This window comes from Orycteropus afer, unplaced genomic scaffold (assembly GCF_000298275.1).
Source record: "Orycteropus afer afer isolate SDZICR_OR568_19922 unplaced genomic scaffold, OryAfe1.0 scaffold00618, whole genome shotgun sequence".
Taxonomy (NCBI): domain Eukaryota; kingdom Metazoa; phylum Chordata; class Mammalia; order Tubulidentata; family Orycteropodidae; genus Orycteropus; species Orycteropus afer.
This window is the reverse complement of record NW_006922205.1, coordinates 455419-465563: the sequence shown is the minus strand read 5'-3', so window position 1 is coordinate 465563 and position 10145 is coordinate 455419.

Genomic DNA, 10145 nt, shown 5'->3' with positions numbered 1-10145 from the left:
TAATTGCTAAATATTTGTCCCTTTCCCCTTTTTTATTTTGATGAGGTTCATTATTTTTCTGCAGGTACCCTGTGATTTATTATTTTCTTTCCACATTTAAAACAGTCTGTTCTATCTCAAAATATCCTTGACTTCCTCTTCATTTGGAAGTTCTGTATCTACAGTATTTATTCCCTCTTTTTGGTTGTAGTAAGGGCAGGCAGACAGGCCAGGCACCCAGATGTGGGAGGTGGGGGAGAAGCCAGGGCTGAGACACAGCTGTGGGAACCCAGGTAAGGGTGGGAAGACAGGCCAGGCACCCAAATGTGGGAGGTGGGGGAGAAGCCACAGGATCCAGGTAAGGGGAGGAAGACAGGCCACACACCCAAGAGGGAGAAAGGGGGTAGCCAGGGACCATAGAGCTATGGGATCCCAGTAATGGGAGGGCAGAGAGGTTTCGAACAGCTAAGGAAGACAGACTTGTCTGTCAGTTTGTCATACTGTGGTGGCTTGTGTGTTGTTGTGAGGCTTGAGGTTGTCCCACTGGTTTCTCTAGTACCAGCAGGGTTGCACATGGTGCACAGGTTTCAATGCAGCTTATAGACTGAAACAGAATAGGAAGAAGGAAGAGGCCATGCACTTCTTAAAAAATTGCCCAGGGAAAACCTTATTAATTGCAGAGAAACACTGTCTGATACATTACTGGGAAATTTTATGAATAGCCCTGAAACATTGTCCGATACAGTGCAGGAAGACCAGCCCCTTAGTTCGGAAGGCACTCAAAATACGAGTGGGAAAGAGCTGCATCATCAGAGTAGAAGTAACCTTAATGATATGGATAAAGTAAAGCTTTCAGGACATCCATTTGCTAAAGTGGCATGACTCAATTCGAGGAAAAACAGCTGCAAATATCCAGTAATAATCAGAACATGGAATTATGAAGTATGAATCTAAGAAAATTGAAAGTTGTCAGAAATGAAATGAAATGCATAAAGATTGATATCCTAGGAATTAGTGAGCTGAAATGGACTGGTTTTGGCCATTTTGAACCAGACGACCATATGCTATACTATGCCAGGAATGACAATTTGAAGAGGAATAGTGTGGCATTCCTCATCATAAAGGATGTTTTAAGATCTGTCCTGAAGTACAATACTGTCAGTGATAGGATAATATCCATACACCTACAAGGAAGACCAGTTAATGCTACTATTATTCAAATCTATGCACCAACCATCAAAGCCAAAGATGAGGAAATCGAAGATTTCTACAAACTTCTGCAGTCTGAAATTGACCAAACATGCAATCAAGATGTGTTGATTATCACTCTTGATTGGAAGGCAAAACTTGGAAACAAAGACTAATCAACGTAGTTTCAAAATTTGGCCTTGGTGACAGAAATAATGCTGGAGACCGCATGATAGAATTTTGCAAGACCAACAATTTATTCATTGCAAATACCTTTTTTCAACAACACAAATGGCAGCTATACACCTGGACATCGCCAGATGGAGTACACAGGAATCAAATTGACTACATCTGTGGCAAAAAGCAATGGAAAAGCTCAATATCTTCAGCCAAAACAAGGCCAGGAGCTGATTGTGGAACAAGCCATCAACTGCTCATATGCAAGCTCAAGTTGAAGTTGAAGACAATTAAAACAAGTCCACAAGAGCCACAATATGACCTTGAATATATCCCGCCTGAATTTAGAGACCAACAAAAGAATGGATTTGATGCATTGAACACCAATGACTGAAAACCTGAAGAATCATGGGATGACATCAAAAACACCCATCCATGAAGAAAGCTAGAAGTCATTAAAAAGACAGGAAAGGAAGAAAAAACCAAAATGGATATCAGAAAAGACTCTGAAAATTGCCCTTGAAGGGAGAGTAGCTAAAGCAAATAGAAGAAATGACAAGATAAAAGAGCTGAATAGAAGATTTCAAAGAGCAGCTTGAGCAGACAAAACCAATCACTATGATGAGATGTGCAAAGACATGGAGTTAGAAAACCAAAAGGGAAGAACATGCTCAGCATTTCTCAAGCAGAAAGAACTGAAGAAAAATTTTAAGCCTTGCATTGCAATTTTGAAAGATTCTATGGGCAAAATATTGAATGATGCAGGAAACATCAAAAGAAGATGGAAGGAATACACAGAGTCATCGTACCAAAAAGACCTGCTCAATCTTTATCCATTTCATGAGGTGGCATATGATCAAGAACCAATGGTACTGAAGGAAGAAGTTGAGGCTGCAATGAAGGAATTGGCAAAGAACAAGGCACCAGGAATTGACAGAATACCCATTGAGATGTTTCAACAAACGGATGCCACACTGCAGGCACTCACTCAGTTATGCCAAGAGATTTGGAAGACAGCTACCTTGCCAACTGTCCAAAGAGATCCATATTTGTACCCATTTCAAAGAAAGGCCATCCTACAGAATGTGGAAATTATCGAACAATATCATTAATATTGCATGCAAGTAAAATCTTACTAAAGATAATTCAAAAATGGTTACAACAATATATTGACAGAGAACGTCCAGAAATGCAAGCTGGATTCAGAAGAGGACATGGAACAAGGGATATCGTTGCTGATGTCAGATGGATCTTGGCTCAAAACAAAGAATACCAGAAAGATGTTTGTTGTTGTTGTTGTTATGTGCCGTCGAGTCAGACCCGACTTATAATGACCCTTCCTTGGGTTTCTGAGGCACTATCACTACGCAAGTAGATTGCCCAACCTTCCTTCTGAGAAATGGCTGGTAGGTTTGAACCGCCAGCTTTCTGGATAGCAGTCAAGTGCCTTAGGCACCACACTACCAGAGCTCCTAGAAAGATGTTTACTTATGTTCTATTGACTAGGTAAAGGCATTTGATTCTGTGGATCATAACAAATTATGGGTAACATTGAGAAGAACGGGAATTCCAGAACACTTAATTGTACTCATGAGGAACCTGTACATCGACCAAGAGGCTGCCGTTGGAACAGAAAGGGGAAACTGCTCGGTTTAAAATCAAGAAGGGTTGTATCCTTTCACCATACTTATTTAATCTATATGCTGAGCAAAAAATCTGAGAAGCTGGACTATATGAAGAAGAATGTGGCATCAGGATTGGAGGAAGAATCATTAATAATCTGTCATACGCTGACAACACAACTTTGCTTGCTGAAAGTGAGGATGACTTAAAGCACTTACTGATGAAGATTGAAGACTACAGTCTGCAGTATGGATTACATCTCAATATAAAGAAAACAAAAATCCTCACAACTGGACCTATAAGCAGCATCACAGTAAATGGAGAAAAGATTGAAGTTGTCAAAGACTTCACATTGCTTGGTTCTACAATCGATGCCGATGGAAGCAGCAGTCAGGACATCAGAAAATATATAGCACTGGGCAAATCTGCTGCAAAGATCTTTTTCTTTTCTTTTCTTTTAAATTGTGATTTGGGTGAAGATTCACAGAGAAAATTCACTTTCCATACAGCAGTTCACATGTACTTTGTCTCATGACATTGACCACAGTTTACCACAATGCAACAGCTCCCCTCCCATTTCCTCCCCATAGTTACCTCTTCCCTGTGTCTATCCCTCCATACACTCCTGCCCCCTGAGCTGTCTCCCTGTGCATAAGCAGCCCTTCTTTCTCCCATGATTGTTCTCTCTAAGGAGTGTATCTACTTGAGGTAAATGTTCAACTCATATGCCTGTATTTTGTTTGGCTGGAAGCCACAGGTGTGGGTTCAATTCCAGACCTGAAGGGCAGCTAGGGGCCAGTCTCACTGCTTCCACCAGGCTCTATCAGAGCACCAAACCTGGTCCCCACCCAAACGACCTTTATCAAGTGCTGAAGAGAGCAAAGATATCTCCTTGAAGACTAAGGTGCACCTGACACAAGCCATGGTATTTTCAGTCACCTCCTATGCATGTGAGAACCGGACAATGAATAAGGAAGACTGAAGAGTAGTTGATGCTTTTGAATTGTGGTGCTGGTGAAGAATGTGGAAAAGTACCATGGACGTTAAAAGAACAAACAAATCTGTCCTGAAAGAAGTGCAGCCAGAATGCTCCTTAGAGGCGAGAATAGCCAGACTTCATTTCACCTACTTTGGTCATGTTGTCAGAAGGGACCATTCCCTGGAAAGGATGTCATGCTTGGTAAGGTGGAGGGTCGATGAAGGAGGGCAAAGCCCTCAATGAGATGGATTGACACAGTGGCTGTGGGGATGGACTCAAGTATAGCAAGGATCGTGGAGCTGGTGTGGGACTGGGCAGTGTTTCGTTCTGCTATGCATAGGGTCGCTATGAGTAGGAAGTGACTTGATGGCACCTAACAATTTGGTTGTAGTTATCCTCACCAATTGATCTCTCTGGTTCCCTGTTTACAGTCTTGTAAGTTTATTTTACTTTGTAGTTTCTATATCTGGGTTGGTTTCTGGGTTATGTTGTCATGTGTGTTAATCATCAGTTTTTGTCTGCCCACATATAACTTTTGTTCACCAGAAGCCTTACTGATAATATAAGCTGTTGATTTACAGTTCTTGCTACATGGTAATTAGAATTTCACATGAAATCCCTCACACACATATATAACACATGCACAGCATGATGATTATTTACTATTCATTAAAGTGGAAGTGGATCATCATAAAGGTCTTGATCCTTATCATGTTCATGTTGAGTAGACTGAGGAGGAAAAGGAGGGTTTGATCTTGTTGTTTCAGGGTAACAGAGACAAAAGAGATGGAAGGGATGAAAAGGGAGGCAGTATAGTCAGGCACACTCAGTGTAACTTTACAGAAATACATTGTAATTTTTTGTCTGACTTTTGTGCTTTTCCATTTATCTAAAAATGTTCTATATGGTACCAATCCTTCTTCTACTGTTTGCATTAATGTCAGTGCCTGTATCATAGAAGTGTCCATGTCATTAAAGAAGTCAATAGGAGTTGAATAATCAGAACTCTTCTGCCAGATTGTCTAATGTCAATTTGTTTTCTGGTACTGCTTCTTCTATGTCTTCTTTCTCATTATCTGGCAGTGGTTCAGAAGCACTCATCTCCTCAAGACATTTTCTGTTAATTCCTCTAGTGTGGTAATCTGTTAGCTCTTGTATTTCTCCAACATCCATATCTGTAAGTACATGAACCCGCACAGTTCAAACCCGTGTTGTTCAAGAGTCAGTCATAAACCAAACACAGGGTTATGGTTTCATGAGACATACCAGTTAATTGGCCAGATATTGTGTTTAGTGCTTCTGTTCTACCTGTTAGTTGCATAGTTCCTGAGGTGTTAAAAGTTTGCAAGTGGCCATCCAAGACACCACAACTGGTCTCTATTCACCTGGAGCAACAGAGGAAGAAGAGTCAAAGATAAGTGAAGGAAATGGAGTATGTGGCTAACTGTTCCATGAACATGGTGCTCTGCTACCATTATTTCTGATCTTATGACAAAGGAGGCAATTGTTCATGGAACAGTTAGCCACATATTCCATTTCCTTCACTTATGCTCTGCTACTATTATGGGAGCTCTGGTAGCATAGTGGCTAAGGCACTTGACTGCTAACCAGAAGGCTGGTGGTTCAAACCCATCAGCCACTCCTCGGAGGGAAGATGGGGCAATCTATTTCCATAGTGATACTGCCTCAGAAACCCAAGGAGAGGTCGCTATGAGTCGGGTCCGACTCGACAGCACATAAGAACAGCAACAACTGCTACCATTATAGAACATTTTAATCAAAGAGTCTATGGAAGAATCTAGATCAAAAAGGAGAAAATACAGAATAAAATTTCAATTCTCATGGATTCCAGTGACACCTGTCAAGCACTGGCTCCATTGGCCAGAGTGACTAAGCCAAGAAACACATTGAGTGGAAGAGCAAAGGACATAACCTTTATTAAGTTTATGTATAAGCTGAGACAAAGGCGGGGGGGGGGGGATTCTTTTAGATTCTGTTTGCCTCTAGGAGTTTTCAAAGTTTCTTTTATAGGGTAAGGATTACATTAGAATCATATTACACATACAATTTCATGTAATTACAGGTTATGTGCAGTATAGGATACAAAAATGGTGGCCCTTAGCATGTCTCATTACATATGTCTCTGCCTAGGGGAGTGATTTTTTAGTATGTTAATGTTCCCTTTTACTTAGATTTAACCTGTCCTTGAGTGGTATTGGTCAGTAAACATCCTATTTATTATGTTTCAAAAGCTACATTTTACTTCTCTATCTCACTGGGAGGAAAATTGTATAACTCCTCTAAAGAACACTGTGCATTCTTTCAAGGAAACATTGTGCAACACCAACTTTCTGTAGCAGGGAAGCTAGATGAACCTCCTGAAACTATTGCCCTGAGATAATCTTTAAACCTTAAACCAAAAATATACACTGAAGTCTTTATTAAAACCAAGCAATAGTTTAGCTTAACTAGTAAAAAACATCTGCCTTGAACATTGTGCTCCTTTAAGAACTATAGGGGATCAAAGACAATATACCAAAAGCAAGTGAGCTGCACAATAACACTAAGGGGAAGAAGACCAGAGAAGTGCGCAAGAGGTACAGACAACAAAGGGAAATACTTCGAAAAAAATATTTTTATTGTGATTTGGGTGAAAGTTTACAGAGAAAATTCATTTTCCATACAGCAGTTCTTACACATTTTGTCTCATGACATTCACTGCAATTCCCCACAATGTAACAGCTCTCTTTCCACTTCCTCCCCATAGTTACCTCTTCCTGGTGTCCTCCCATGCACTCCCACCACTACCACCCCCAGCTGTCTCCCGGTGCAAACACTGCACTTCTCCCATGATTGATCGCTCCAAGGAGTGTATATACCTGATGTAATTGTTCACCCCATATGCCTCTCTGCTGTTTGGCTGGAAGCTACAGGAGTACATTCAATGCTAGACCTGAAGGGTGGCCAGGGGCCATATTCTCAGGAGGCTTACCAGGCTCTATCAGACCAGCAAACCTGGTCATTTTTGGTTTTGTTATGATTTGGAGTTTTGTTCCACATTGTTCTCCCACTATATCCAGGAGCTCCTGCACTGATCCCTTTCTGAGTGGTTGACATTGGTAGCTGGGCACCATCTAGTTCTTCTGGTCTCAAGGCCATATAGGCTGATGATCACATGGTCGACTAGTCACTTGGACTAATTGTTTCCATGTGTCTTTGGTTTTCCAAATTCTTCCTTACTCTAGATGAGGAGAGAACCATTGTTGCATCTAGAAGACCTCTTGCAAACTTTTAAGGTCCCAGTTACTACTCACCAAAGTAAGACGATGAACAATGTTTTTGTATAGTATGGTATGCCAATAGAGCTTGATGTCCAAAGGGAAATATTTTACATACACAATACTGCATTATCACTAATAACAAACATTATTAATCTATGGATGGTGTTCTGGTTACCTAGTGCCACTCTGACAAGAATATACCACAAATGGGATGGCTTAAACAAACAGGAGTTTATTCTTACAATTTGGAGGCTTTAAGTCCAAGGTCAAAGTGCCAGGCTCTAGGGGCTGGGTGAAAGCCCCTTAGCCTTGGGCTTCTGCTCTGCCTCCATCTCCCAGCCCACTGGAGCTAGAGGCTTTTCTTCACTCAGATAGCTGCTGGCTGCTGAGGCTGACAAGCCCAAGGTTGACAAGTAAAAAGGCACAGTCCCGATGTTACCAAACCACATGGCAGGCCATTAACTCAAGTCCATTGTAAGTCCCCAGGTCGGCAGAGCATGGCAGGCTGCTGAATGACATGGCTACGTGCAGGATCCAAGTGTGCCATAAGCTAGAGACCATTCCCTGAGGCTTCTGCTTATATACAGGAAGCAGACTACATTCCCTAAGGCAGCTACTTAGCTGCTCACAGTAGATTCCACCATGGAGTTGATTGCCAGTCTCATAGTGGGAAATACTACATCCAGCTGCCCAGACATTCAACCAGGCCTAGCCAAGTTGACACACAAACTTAACCACCACAGCAACAAAAATAAAATATAAAGAAAAAGATACATCAAATATCTAAAACTCTGTGGGCTCATAATAATACTCCAACTACAATAAACGCAAATTGGTTATATTTATAGGTTCCTGGGTCAATAATTCATTATTCTTAAAATTGATAAAACAAAGGTAAAACATCATGCACATATCCTGGCTTTCCTGAATGGATTTACTTCAGAGTAACCAGACAGTATAAGAGGAAGCACTTATATTTGTAGGAGAATCACAACTGATAAATGTCAGAGGAATGGTAAATGCATTAGGAATTACCATTTTGCAGCCCTAATTATTCTTGGTTGGAAAATTTTCTCTTTCAGTGTTTTATATATACCATCCCATTGCCTTCTCGCTTGCATGGTTTCTGCTGAGAAATTAGAACCTATTCATTTTTTTTTTAAATTGTGATTTGAGTGAAATTTCATGGAGCAAATTCATTTTCCATACAGCAGCTCACATACCCTCTCATGACATTGACTACAATTTACCACACTGCAACAGCTCCCCTCCCACTTCCTCCCGAATGTTACCTCTTCCCTGTGTTCTTCCCCCCATGCACTCCTGCCCCTTGTATACACAGCCCTTCTATTCTCCCATGATTGTTCTCTCCAAGGAGTGTATCTACCTAATGTAAATGTTCACCTCATATGCCTGTCTTTTGTTTGGCTGGAAGCCACAGAAGTGGCTTCAATTCCAGACCTGAAGGGCAGCTAGGGGCCATAGTCTCAATGGTTCCATCAGGCTCTATCAGACCAGCAAACCTGGTCCTTTTTTTTTTTTTTTTTATGATTTTGAGTTCTGTTCCACATTTTTCTCCATCTCTATCCAGGATCTCCTACATAGATCTTTCTCCGAGTAGTTTACAGTGGTAGCTGGGCACCATCTAGTTCTTCTGGTCTCATAGTCATATAGGCTGAGGATCACGTGGTGTACCCATTGCTTGGACTAATTGTTTCCATGAATCTTTGGTTTTGTTCACTCTTTTTTGCTCTGGATGAGGAGAGACCCATCATTGCATCTAGATGGCCACTTGCAAGCTTTTAGTATCCCAGTCTCTACTCACCAAACTAGCATGTGGAACAATATTTTGTGTAGTATGTTATGCCAATTGAGCTTGAAGTCCCCTGTGACTATGGTTGCAAGCTCAAAGGTCCAACTACTTGCTCCCTCTGAGTAGATGGCTGTGCTTAAGAAGGGACTACAACCTTGTCCCTTGTAAGCTCTGCGATATACCTGGGAATCCTTACAGAACATACCAAAAAACACGTAGAAACATTTTCTGCCAACCCTATACATGGTCTTGGGCATACTCCCCCTGAATAGACATACCTATACAGACGTACCTAATCAGCCTGTCCATCCATCTATCCACCCATATATCCACGTTTGCCTTCATTGACAATGCAGTACTGTATTGGAAAAGGGTTCATCTTTGTTGTCTGTACCTCCCATGCACCTCTATCTGTCTTCTTCTTCCTCAATGCCACTGTGTTGATCACTCATATTTGGTACATTGCCCTTCTCTCCACCCAAATCAATAAATGTCCCTACACTACCCTCCCACCCCTGGTAATCAACAAAGAAAATTTTCTTCCGTATATAAACCTTTCCTTGTCTTTTTACAATAAGGGATTAATACAATATTTGTCCTTCTGTGACTCACTTATTTCACTCAGCATAATATCCTCCAAGGTCATTCATGTTATGTGGTGTTTTGCATATTCTATGTTATTCTTTAGGGTTGCATAGTATTCCATTGTGTGTTTGTACTACAGTTTGGTTATCCATTTTTCAGTTGATGGGCACCTAGGTTGTTTCCATCTTTTGGCTATTGTAAATAATGGAAATTAGAGCTTATTCTTGTTGGTTGTCCTCTGTAAGCAACTTTTCATTTTTCCCATGCTGCTTTCAGGATTCTTCCTTTGTCTTTGGTTTTGATGAGTTTGATGATGATATATGTCTTCGTGATTTTCTTTTTGGATCTATCCTGTTTGGTGTTCATTTGACTTCTTGAATTGATATATTCCCATCTTTTATGATATGAGAGAAGTTCTCTTTCAACAAATCTTGAATAATTTTCTTTATCTCTTCCGCCTCTGGAATTTTGATTACATGTAGGTTATTCCTTTTGATGATATCCCACATGAATCTTAGGC